This window comes from Arachis ipaensis, chromosome B1 (assembly GCF_059453495.1).
Source record: "Arachis ipaensis isolate K30076 ecotype BB chromosome B1, ASM5945349v1, whole genome shotgun sequence".
NCBI lineage: Eukaryota > Viridiplantae > Streptophyta > Magnoliopsida > Fabales > Fabaceae > Arachis > Arachis ipaensis.
Genome location: NC_142436.1, coordinates 17,777,535 through 17,790,222, shown reverse-complemented (window position 1 = coordinate 17,790,222; position 12,688 = coordinate 17,777,535). Strand labels below are relative to the sequence as shown.

At 35.3% G+C, this 12,688-nt stretch overlaps 1 non-coding gene across 1 annotated transcript; it reads right to left on the bottom strand.

The window, feature by feature from the left end:
* Positions 1-1,037: 1,037 nt before the first annotated feature.
* Positions 1,038-1,145, bottom strand: LOC148575847 (small nucleolar RNA R71). Its single transcript, XR_015903181.1, has one exon. It is a non-coding gene; the product is annotated as a small nucleolar RNA R71 (small nucleolar RNA).
* Positions 1,146-12,688: the final 11,543 nt, after the last annotated feature.

Genomic DNA, 12,688 nt, shown 5'->3' with positions numbered 1-12,688 from the left:
TCTTTTTCAAAAATATCTTTTCAAAATATCTTTTCTAACTTCCTAACTTCTTATCTTTTCAAAATTTGTTTCAACTAACTAACTAACTTTTTGTTTGTTTCTTAACTTTTTCAAAACTACCTAACTAACTCTCTCTCTCTAATTTTCGAAAATATCTTCCCTCTTTTTCAAAAATTTCTTTTTAATTAACTAATTATTTTTATTTTTAATTTAAAAAAAAAATTTTCGAAAAAATACTAACAATTTTCAAAAACCATTTTCGAAAATCACTAACTCTTTTTCAAAATAATTTTCGAAAATTATCCCTCCCCCATCTTATTCTATTTATTCATTCATATCCTAACATCTCATCTCACATCTCTGCCATCCTCACAGTTGTGTTTCTTCCATTATATTACATTCTTTGTCTCCCCCTCTTCTTCTACTCACACAGGGATCCCTATACTGTGGTATAAAGGATCTCTATTATTATTATTATTTTTCTGTGCCCTCTTCTTTGTCATATGAGCAGGAGCAAGGATAAGAACATTCTTGTGGAAGCAGATCCAGAACCTGAAAGGACTCTGAAGAGAAAATTAAGAGAAGTTAAAATACAACAATCCAGAGATAACCTTTCAGAAATTTTCGAACAGAAAAAGGAGATGGCAGCCAAAAATAATAATAATGTAAGGAAGATGCTTGGTGACTTTACTGCACCTAATTCCAATTTACATGGAAGAAGCATCTCCATTCCTGCCATTGGAGCAAACAATTTTGAGCTGAAACCTCAATTAGTTTCTCTGATGCAGCAGAACTGCAAGTTTCATGGACTTCCATCTGAAGATCCTTTTCAGTTCTTAACTGAATTCTTGCAGATATGTGATACTGTTAAGACTAATGGAGTAGATCCTGAAGTCTACAGGCTCATGCTTTTCCCTTTTGCTGTAAGAGACAGAGCTAGATTATGGTTGGATTCTCAACCCAAAGACAGCCTGAACTCTTGGGATAAGCTGGTCACGGCTTTCTTAGCCAAGTACTTTCCTCCTCAAAAGCTGAGCAAGCTTAGAGCTGATGTTCAAACCTTCAGACAGAAAGAAGGTGAATCCCTCTATGAAGCTTGGGAAAGATACAAACAGTTGACCAAAAAGTGTCCTTCTGACATGCTTTCAGAATGGACCATCCTGGATATATTCTATGATGGTTTATCTGAGCTATCAAAGATGTCACTGGACACTTCTGCAGGTGAATCCATTCACCTAAAGAAAACGCATGCAGAAGCTCAAGAACTCATTGACATGGTTGCTAATAACCAGTTCATGTACACTTCTGAAAGGAATCCTGTGAGTAATGGGACGCCTATGAAGAAGGGAGTTCTTGAGGTTGATACTCTGAATGCCATATTGGCTCAGAATAAAATATTGACTCAGCAAGTCAATATGATCTCTCAGAGTCTGCATGGGATGCAAGCTGCATCCAACAGTACTCAAGAGGCATCTTCTGAAGAAGAAGCTTATGATCCTGAGAACCCTGCAATAGCAGAGGTAAATTACTTAGGTGAACCTTATGGAAACACCTATAACTCATCATGGAGAAATCATCCAAATTTCTCATGGAAGGATCAAAAGCCTCAACAAGGCTTTAATAATGGTGGAAGGAACAGGTTTAACAATAATAAACCTTTTCCATCATCCACTCAGCAACAGACAGAGAACTCTGAACAAAATGCTTCTAATTTAGCAAATCTAGTCTCTGATCTATCCAAGGCCACTGTGAGTTTCATGAATGAAACGAGGTCTTCCATTAGAAATCTGGAAGCACAAGTGGGCCAGCTGAGTAAAAGGATCACTGAAATCTCTCCTAGTACTCTCCCAAGCAATACAGAAGAGAACCCAAAAGGAGAGTGCAAGGCCATTGACATAAGCACCATGGCCGAACCTGTAAGGGAAGGAGAGGACGTGAATCCCAAGGAGGAAGACCTCCTGGGACGTCCAGTGATCAATAAGGAGCTTCCCTCTGAGGAATCAAAGGACTTTGAGGCTCATCTAGAGACCATAGAGATTCCATTGAACCTCCTTATGCCCTTCATGAGCTCTGATGAGTATTCCTCTTCTGAAGAGAATGAGGATGTTACTGAAGAGCAAACTGCCAAGTTTCTTGGTGCAATCATGAAGCTAAATGCCAAATTATTTGGCATTGATACTTGGGAAGTTGAACCTCCCTTGTTCATCAATGAACTAAGTGATCTGGATCAACTAACATTGCCTCAGAAGAGACAGGATCCTGGAAAGTTCATAATACCATGTACCATAGGCACCATGATCTTTAAGGCTCTGTGTGACCTTGGTTCAGGAATAAACCTCATGCCCCTCTCTGTAATAGAGAAACTGGGAATCTATGGGGTGCAAGCTGCTAAAATCTCATTAGAGATGGCAGACAGCTCAAGAAAACAGGCTTATGGACAAGTAGAGGACGTGTTAGTAAAGGTTGAAGGCCTTTACATCCCTGCTGATTTCATAGTCCTGGATACTAGAAAGGAAGAGGATGAATCCATCATCCTAGGAAGACCTTTCCTGGCCACAGCAAGAGCTGTGATTGATGTTGACAGAGGTGAAATATTCCTTCAATGGAATGAGAACTCCCTTGTGTTTAAAACTCAAGGATCTCCCTCTGCAACCATGGAGAGGAAGCAGAAAAAGCTTCTCTCCAAGCAGAGTCAACCAGAGCCCCCACAGTCAAACTCTAAGTTTGGTGTTGGGAGGCCACAACCAAACTCTAAGTTTGGTGTTGAACTCCCATATCCAAACTCTAAGTTTGGTGTTGGAGAGTCTCAACAAAGCTCTGCACATCTGTGAGGCTCCATGAGAGCCCACTGTCAAGCTATTGACATTAAAGAAGCGCTTGTTGGGAGGCAACCCAATGTTATTTATCTAACTATATTTTTCTTAGTTATGTGTCTTTATAGGTTCATGATCATGAGGAGTCACAAAATAAATATAAAAATTGAAAACGGAATCAAAAACAGCAGAAGAAAAATCACACCCTGGAGGAGCATCTGTCTGGCGTTCAAACGCCAGAACAGAGCATAGTTCTGGCGCTGAACGCCCAGAATGGGAGCATCCTGGCGCTGAACGCCCAGAACAAGCATGGTTCTGGCGTTCAACGCCAGAAATGGCAGCAAAGGGGCGTTGAACGCCCAAAATGGGCACCAACCTGGCGCTGAACGCCCAGAGTTGTGTGCAAGGGCATTTTACATGCCTAAATTGGTGCAGGGATGTAAATGCCTTGACACCTCAGGATCTGTGGACCCCACAGGATCATCTCAGGATCTGTGGACCCCACAGGATCCCCACCTACCTCATCATCTCTCTTTCCATTCATGATCATCCCTTCTTTTTTTCCATTTACCACTCACATCCATACACCCACTACCTTCAAAAATTCAACATCTTTCTCCCACCCAATCCCACCCATATGGCCGAATACACACTCCCATCCATCTCCTCCATATCTTCTTCTTATTCTTCTATTCTTTCTTCTTTTGCTCGAGGGCGAGCAACATTCTAAGTTTGGTGTGGTAAAAGCATAGCTTTTTTGTTTTTTCCATAACCATTGATGGCACCTAAGGCCAGAGAAACCTCTAGAAAGAGGAAAGGGAAGACAAAAGCTTCCATCAAGGGTCTATAGCTCAGTGGTAGAACATTTGACTGCAAATCAAGAGATCCCTGAGATACCTCAAGGGATACATTTTCTTCCACACAATTATTGGAAGCAACTAAGGGTGGAACATCAAGAGCACTCCATCATCCTTCATGAAATCAGAGAAGATCTAAAAGCACTGAAGGAGGAGCAACAAAGGCAAGGAAGAGACATAGAAGAGCTCAAGGACATCATTGATTCCTCAAGAAGGAAATGCCACCATCACTAAGGTGGATTCATTCCTTGTTCTTAATTCTTCTGCTTTTCGTTTTCTATGTTATGTGCTTATCTATGTTTGTGTCTTCATTACATGATCATTAGTAGTTAGTAACTTTGTCTTAAAGTTATAAATGTCCTATGAATCCATCACCTCTCTTAAATGAAAAATGTTTTAATTCAAAAGAACAAGAAGTACATGAGTTTCGAATTTATCCTTGAACTTAGTTTAATTATATTGATGTGGTGACAATGCTTGTTGTTTTCTGAATGTATGCTTGAACAGTGCATATGTCTTTTGAAGTTGTTGTTTAAGAATGTTAAATATGTTGGCTCTTGAAAGAATGATGACTAGGAGACATGTTATTTGATAATCTAAAAAATCATAAAAATGATTCTTGAAGCAAGAAAAAGCAGCAAAGAACAAAGCTTGCAGAAAAAAAAAATAGGCGAAAAAAATAGAAAGAAAAAGAAAAAGCAAGCAGAAAAAGCCAAAGCTCTTAAAACCAAGAGGCAAGAGCAAAAAGCCAATAACCCTTAAAACCAAAAGGCAAGGGCAATTAAAAAGGATCCCAAGGCTTTGAGCATCAGTGGATAGGAGGGCCTAAAGGAATAAAATCCTGGTCTAAGCGGCTAAACCAAGCTGTCCCTAACCATGTGCTTGTGGCGTGTAGGTGTCAAGTGAAAACTTGAGACTGAGCGGTTAAAGTCAAGGTCCAAAGCAAAAAAAAAGAGTGTGCTTAAGAACCCTGGACACCTCTAATTGGGGACTTTAGCAAAGCTGAGTCATAATCTGAAAAGGTTCACCCAATTATGCGTCTGTGGCATTTATGTATCCGGTGGTAATACTGGAAAACAAAATGCTTAGGGCCACGGCCAAGACTCATAAAGAAGCTGTGTTCAAGAATCATCATACTGAACTAAGAGAGTCAATAACACTATTCGAAATCTGAAGTTCCTATAGATGCCAATCATTCTGAACCTCAATGGATAAAGTGAGATGCCAAAATTATTCAAGAGGCAAAAAGCTATAAGTCCCGCTCATATGATTGAAGCTCTGTTTCATTGATAGTTTGGAATTTATAGTATATTCTATTCTTTTTATCCTATTTTGATTTTCAGTTGCTTGGGGACAAGCAACAATTTAAGTTTGGTGTTGTGATGAGCGGATAATTTATACGCTTTTTGACATTGTTTTTAGTATGTTTTTAGTAAGATCTAGTTACTTTTAGGGATGTTTTTAATAGATTTTGTGTTAAATTCACATTTCTGGACTTTACTATGAGTTTGTGTATTTTTCTGTGATTTCAGGTATTTTCTGGCTGAAATTGAGGGACTTGAGCAGAAATCAGATTCAGAGGTTGAAAAAGGACTGCTGATGCTGTTGGATTCTGACCTCCCTGCACTCAAAGTGGATTTTCTGGAGCTACAGAACTCGAAATGGCGCGCTTCCAATTGCGTTGGAAAGTAGACATCCAAGGCTTTCCAGAAATATATAATAGTATATACTTTGGCTAAGAATTGATGACGTAAACTGGCGTTCAACGCCAGCTTTCTACCCAAATCTGGCGTTCAGCGCCAGAAAAGGATCCAAAACCAGAGTTGAACGCCCAAACTGGCACAAAAACTGGCGTTCAACTCCACAAATGGCCTCTGCACGTGCAACACTTAAGCTCAGCCCAAACACATACCAAGTGGGCCCCGGAAGTGGATTTATACATCAAATACTTACTCATGTAAACCCTAGTAGCTAGTTTATTATAAATAGGACCTCTTACTATTGTATTAGGCATCCTGGATTGTATTTTGATCCTGTGATCACGTTTTGGGGGCTGGCCATCTCGGCCATGCCTGAACCTTCACTTATGTATTTTCATACGGTAGAGTTTCTACACTCCATAGATTAAGGTGTGGAGCTCTGCTGTTCCTCAAAGATTAATGCAAAGTACTTCTGTTTTCTATTCAATTCATCTTATTTCGCTTCTAAGATATCCATTCGCACCCAAGAACGTGATGAAGGTGATGATTATGTGTGACGCTCATCATCCTTCTCCCTTATGAACGCGTGCCTGACAAACACTTCTGTTCTACATGAAATAAGCTAGAATGAGTATCTCTTAGATCTCCTAACCAGAATCTTCGTGGCGTAAGCTAGAATGATGGCGGCATTCAAGAGAATCCGGAAGGTCTAAACCTTGTCTGTGGTATTCCGAGTAGGATTCAATGATTGAATGACTGTGACGAGCTCCGAACTCGCGATTGCAGGGCGTTAGTGACAGACGCAAAAGGATAGTAAATCCTATTCCAGCATGATCGAGAACTGACAGATGAATAGCCGTGCCGTGACAGGGTGCGTGAGCATATTATTCACTGAGAGGATAAGATGAAGCCATTGACAAGGGTGATGCCTCCAGACGATTAGCCGTGCCGTGACAGGGCATTGGATCATTTTCCCGAGAGATGACCGAAAGTAGCCATTGACAGTGGTGATGTATCACATAAAGCCAGCCATGGAAAGGAGTAAGACTGACTGGATGAAGATAGTAGGAAAGCAGAGGTTCAGAGGAACGAAAGCATCTCCATTCACTTATCTGAAATTCCTATCAATGAATTACATAAGTGTCTCTATCCCTATTTTATTAATTAATATTCGAAAACACCATTATCACTTTATATCTGCCTGACTGAGATTTACAAGGTGACCATAGCTTGCTCCATACCAACAATCTCCGTGGGATTCGACCCTTACTCACGTAAGGTATTACTTGGACGATCCAGTGCACTTGCTGGTTAGTTGTATCGAAGTTGTGACAATTATGAATTAAGATCAGAGCACCAAGCTTTGGAGCCATTACCAGGATTTGTTCGAGCCTGGAGATCACAATTTCGTGCACCAATGCACATTAAGCAATTTTTGACACATATAAAATCCTAACCCCATGACTGCTATTTTCACCACTTCACTCTCGGGCAGTGACACATAACATCTACTTCTAGCATTTTTGAAACGTATTATATAGTCATCGATGGTTTCACCATCTTCTCGTTTCAAAGCTACTAGATCAGTAACTGCTACGTTTAATTCTCCCCGATAGAATTGGGCATGAAAAGCGATTTCCAACTGAGCCAAAGTCGTTATCGAATTTGGTATAAGATTTGAAAACCAAGTAAATGCATTCTTCATTAACAAAGAAGGAAAAAACTTCATTTTCAAATTCTCATCGTTGGCTAGATTCCTAATCTCGACCAAATATCGAGTGACATGTTCAGTGGTCGATTCTCCAACTTCTCCTGCAAATTTTGTAGTTATTTTCGGGTTTTTCACCCCTCTTGGCACCTCAGTCATTTGAACAATTTGAGGAATCTGATACAAAATTAGGTCGATTCATGAACCCTACATTTAAACCGACTCTATTAAGCACATCCTCCACAATTTTTGTCACTTGATAACGTCCACCGACCTGATTAACACGTAATCGAGTTAGAACGTCATCTGCATTTTGACCATGAGGAATTAATTGAGGATTCTCTCTATTTCTTAAAGCATTATTTTCATTTTGAAATATATTTTCAAAACCCTCATTATTCCCTATGGCATCATGCCTTTCTCCTTCATCATAATCAATGATTCGAGCAATCCGTTCGACTTGCCTTCTAAGACGGTCAAATTTCGATTCGTGATCAGCCATCATAGGATTCAGAATTGTGGTTATTTGCTGAGTTAATAGGTTCAACCAAATCATGATGACTTTCCTCTACATGTTGTCAAAATGCTGCCGTTGAATTAGAGGCATTCGACGTAGAGCCCACATTAAAATCACGAGAAGACTCGGAATGCTGTTGTGGGTTTTGAGAATTATTTACTCTAGTTACACTCCCAAAATGGATGGGAGGAACAAAACCGCTCACTAGTGGAGTATAACCAGGAGGAAGGACATAAGGAAGCCAACCAGTAGTTATTGAAGGCTGTACTGGTGGTAAGTTACCATGTGGACGAGTATTGCGTCCATTGTTTCCAGTCTGAACACTAGTAACCACTGTACTTTCACTTACAACCAAGTCTTCTGAACATGAAATAACGTTCGAAGGTTGTACAGTTACTGGTATGCTGTCACTGGTGGACAAACCACCATTCACCTTCGACACTTCATCAGCCATGTGAATAATTCATCCACTTCTCAATTGCATACACTGAATGACACCGAAATCATTTGACACACTTCAGTTTAAAACTGTCCCACCGGGCGTGTCAATTTGTTTCATCAATTTTTAGCAAATTAAAGGTGGCTCGATTCTAATGATCTGGAAGCAAAACCTACTCCTCTTTTGCAGGTACTAGCTTCTCTATAAGTGCATCAAAAGTCCTTGAATTAGACGAACATTAAAAAAGAAAAAAGGTCTAAAGGGTGTAAAATAAGACTTTTGGAAGATAAACTGACTGAAATCGAAAAAGTTTACAATGAATTTAAATAAAGTGATAAACATGCCTTCGATTGAATCAAAGGACTTTTGACATGAAGATTAAAAGTACTGAAATGTAAATTCAACAATGAAATTTAAAGATGCCTTAAAGATAAATTGAACATGACAAGTAAAGCTTGCTGAAATTGTAAATTGAAATGATAAAGACATGAAAGGAACCCTACAGAAATCGAACTCGAACGCAGACTCAGAAATTCGCTGGGATATGAGTGTGCTTGAGTGTATTTCTGAAAAAAAGTTCCAACCTTTGTGCCTTAATACTTGCTAATATTTATAGCCTTTTCCATAACTGATCATTAATGAAATGGTGCCCCATCGTGTATGAAAGTTTAGGTAACCGTTCCCGCTATTTTGCCCAAACATGTGGCAGTTACTGAAATCCTTCTAATTTGAAAATCTTCGATCTTCCTCATTCGGATAACTGCTCGATTTACCATGTCATTCGAATCCTTGCCAAATAGTTTCCCACTCGATGCCTTCAAGTACATCCCTTTCGATCTCTACTTCCATTTCGAAGCTTTATTAACATTTCGACTTATCTCAACCTTCGAAAATAATTATTTTTGACTAACAATTTTGTAATAAAAAAGTTAATTTGTTGAAAAAATAAAAAACTTAAAAATTGTCACTATTTTTGTAACAAATCATAATTTCTTGTGTTACAAAATTTTGCAAGCATCACCGAAAAAAAAAACATCAGTTGCTTCTGGACATAGATCCAAGCTTCCAAAGAAATTGAAAAAGGTGAAGAGGGGAAGAGAGATTCCGTTTACCATGGCAAAACCTGCCCAATTTTGAACTCACTACCAGTTTGGAAGTGCCATGCATGGGGCACCTCCACAAAAGTTGGTAGCGCCAAGCTCACCGGTTACTTCGAGAACCTATCACGGAGTCACCACCGTACCACGTGCCCAGCCGTAGAAAACAAAACCTCAACTAAGAGCCTTTTCCCCCACATCTGACCGGATGAAACCCATCATTGTTGCAGCTCCCTTGCTTACACAAAACTAGGGGTGTTAATGGATCGGATCGTATCCGTAGATCCGCGGTAAATATCCGCATCCGATCCGAAAATTGTAGATACGATCCGATCCGCACCCTTTACGGATCGAATCGTGGATATCTGCTCTACATCCGCATATTCGATCCACGGATCCACAGATCCACATAATAATAATTAAAATAAATAAATATATATATGTTTGGTATTATATTTACTTGTTTGTATGTTTTAGTTAGTAATTATTATTCATATATTGTATTATTTTATTTTTGTTATTTAGGAAAATTTTGATTAAAAATATTTTAGGAATAAATAAGTTTCAAAATGTGAAAGAAATATTTTTATTGAATTTTTTACATAGAAATATGATTAAAAATGATTAAAAAGAAAAAGTTCAATTATGCAATATATCCAATATCCGATCCGATCCGATCCATCACAAAAAAATGCGGATATCATATCCGATCCAATCCGATGGAAATTGTACGGATCGGATCAAATTTTTTCTATATCCGATTCGATCCAATCTGTGTACACCCCTACACAAAACTGCGTACAGGGTGGAGGCGACGAGGGAGCAGAGAGACAAAAGTTAGAGAGATTAGGGAATTAGATTAAGGATTTACTCTTAATAAAACTGCTGGAACCGAATGCAGGTGAAACTGTCTGAAAGAAGTGAAGATCGAACTGTCAGAAGAAAGTGCATAGACGGAATTGTTTGGAATGAAGCGCACATTTATTTTCGGAAAGGGGCCACTCCGATAAAGATGCTTAAAACGTCTGTTTTTAAAGATGTTTTTTATTAATTAAAATTTAATACATATAATCGATTAAATTATATTATTTTTGTCAAAATTAGATCAGACAAATTAATTTGGCCGAAAAATCGGTAAACCAAACCTTAAACCGATCTAAATTAATATTTTTTTAAGTTATGCTACGTGTACACCAAAATCAGTCACTAAATTCAGCCACTAGTATAAAATACATGCTGGAATACAAATGCATATTGAAAATAAATTAAATCATACATGTATTTATACACAAATACATTGGTACCTGATTTTAATGGCTAATTTTAGTGGCTGATTTTGGTGCACAAATAGCATTTTTGTATTCTTTTTTTATAGAAAATGACTGCAATAACTTTATTATAGAAAATGACTAAAATATTCTTATTATATATATTTTTTAATTTTAAAAATCCTAAATTCTAACCCTATAACAGCACAGAGAAAAGAAAAGGGTTAAAATTTAAGGTTCTCAATATATATATATATAATAAGAGTATTTTAGTCATTTTTTATAATAGGAATATTCTAATTATTTTTTATAAAAAAATATTAATTTAGACCGGTTCAAGGTATAATTTATTGATTTTTTGGCCAAATCAACTTATCTGATCTAATTTTAATAAAAATAACATAGTTTAGTGAATTATATGTATTGAATTTTAATTATTTAAAAATATCTTTAAAAAAGACATTTTAAACGTCTTTATCTAAGTGGCTTCCTTTCGAAAATTATGTTCATGAATGGTAGTTATTTCTTATTAGAATAGGACAATTAAGACTGAAGTAGGATTTTTATTTGGTAGAATGTAATAGTTAGAAATTGGTTGGATTTTGAGCTAAATTAAAAAATTAATTATTTATTGTGGGAGGGGGTTAAAAAAAAGAAACATGGTGATTGTTCATCAAAAAGATGATAGCTTATATATCATCCTCAAGAAGGATACTATTATTCTGATATCATAATAAAATTGTGAAAGAACGGAGAAAGAAAAGATAAAAAATTTTTATTGTGTATGATATAGAGAATAATGCTACCTGTTTATACTAAACTGATTATGAAATTTAAAATAATTAAAACAACCAAATTCTCTAGATAATTCTGTTAAAAGAAGATAAACATATTAAATTTAAAAAATAATAAGTATACCAAAATTCTTAAAGATAAAATAGAATAAAAATAAGATAAGAACAAATGGTTTAATAATTTTCATTAAATTTATAACTTTTATTATGTATAAATTTTATTATTAAATTTATTAAAGAGTGATTAGGGGTTTTGTCTTTATTTTATTAATTTTCTTATTTTAGAAGTTTGATCCGGGTTAAAGAGAAGATCATATAGCAATAACAACCATATATGAGAAATAAAAATATTTAAAAAATAATAAAAAATAAATTTAAAATTATTTTAAAGTTACGGTATTTTGTATCAAATTTTTTATTTTTTATTTTTTAAGAAATTAGAATAATTGAATAATTTTAAATATAATAAATATATAATTATAAATATTATATACACAAAATTATAAAGGTTTAATTAAGTATATCAGGAATAAGAAAATTCAATTGATAACAAACGAGAGAGCATTTTTTAAAAAATATGTATCCATAGCTCTCATGCAGGACAAGCTAAATGATGAAATACTATAATATATAGAAGAAAATTAAATACTAATAAAACTTGTTCATATATAACATCATCATTTATTAGAAGACTTTTTTACTATAACTATTTGTAAAAAGGTGTTAGAAACCATTTATATTAATGCTAATAATATTAGTTATTAACTATGAGACACGGACATTTTTTTAATTTGTCGTCCTTTTGTATTGGACATATTTCAGATACGACACATATTGACATTCGCTTGACGATACGCATATTTTTTGTATCCAACTATGTTTTAATAAAAAATAAATTTTTTTCTGGATACGTTTAGACAAATTTAAATACAATCACGTATCAGCATGTTCAATCTTATTCTTAATATGTATTCTTGAAATGAGTTTAGAAATAATATATATTATTAATTATTAAAATAAAATATATTTTAAATACTTTATAAATTAAAAAATTAATTTATATTTTAATATTAATAAAATAAAAAAATATCATTATAATTTATCTAAAAAAATATTTTATATTTTATATATATACCGTATCTTTGTGTCTTATAAAAATTTTAAATTTGCATATTCGCATGTCTTGTATCGTATCGTATTCCGTATCTATATCAGTGTCCATACATCATAGATTACTAATTATAAGCAAAGGTGTTCAAAAACAAAGTTAAAGGTCAATAAAGATTAAAATATCAAAGAACTTTTTTTCAATAAAATTGTATTTAAATGAATTTTTATTTTTATATTGTTTTGATAAGGTTTCCATTATTTAATAGGTTATTATCATTTTTTGAATAGTGTAAATAATTTTAAGGAGTCAAAACTTTCCAACCAATTTTAGTTAATATTTTTAAAATGATCTATATTTATTTTACATTAAAACTTTAAATTATAA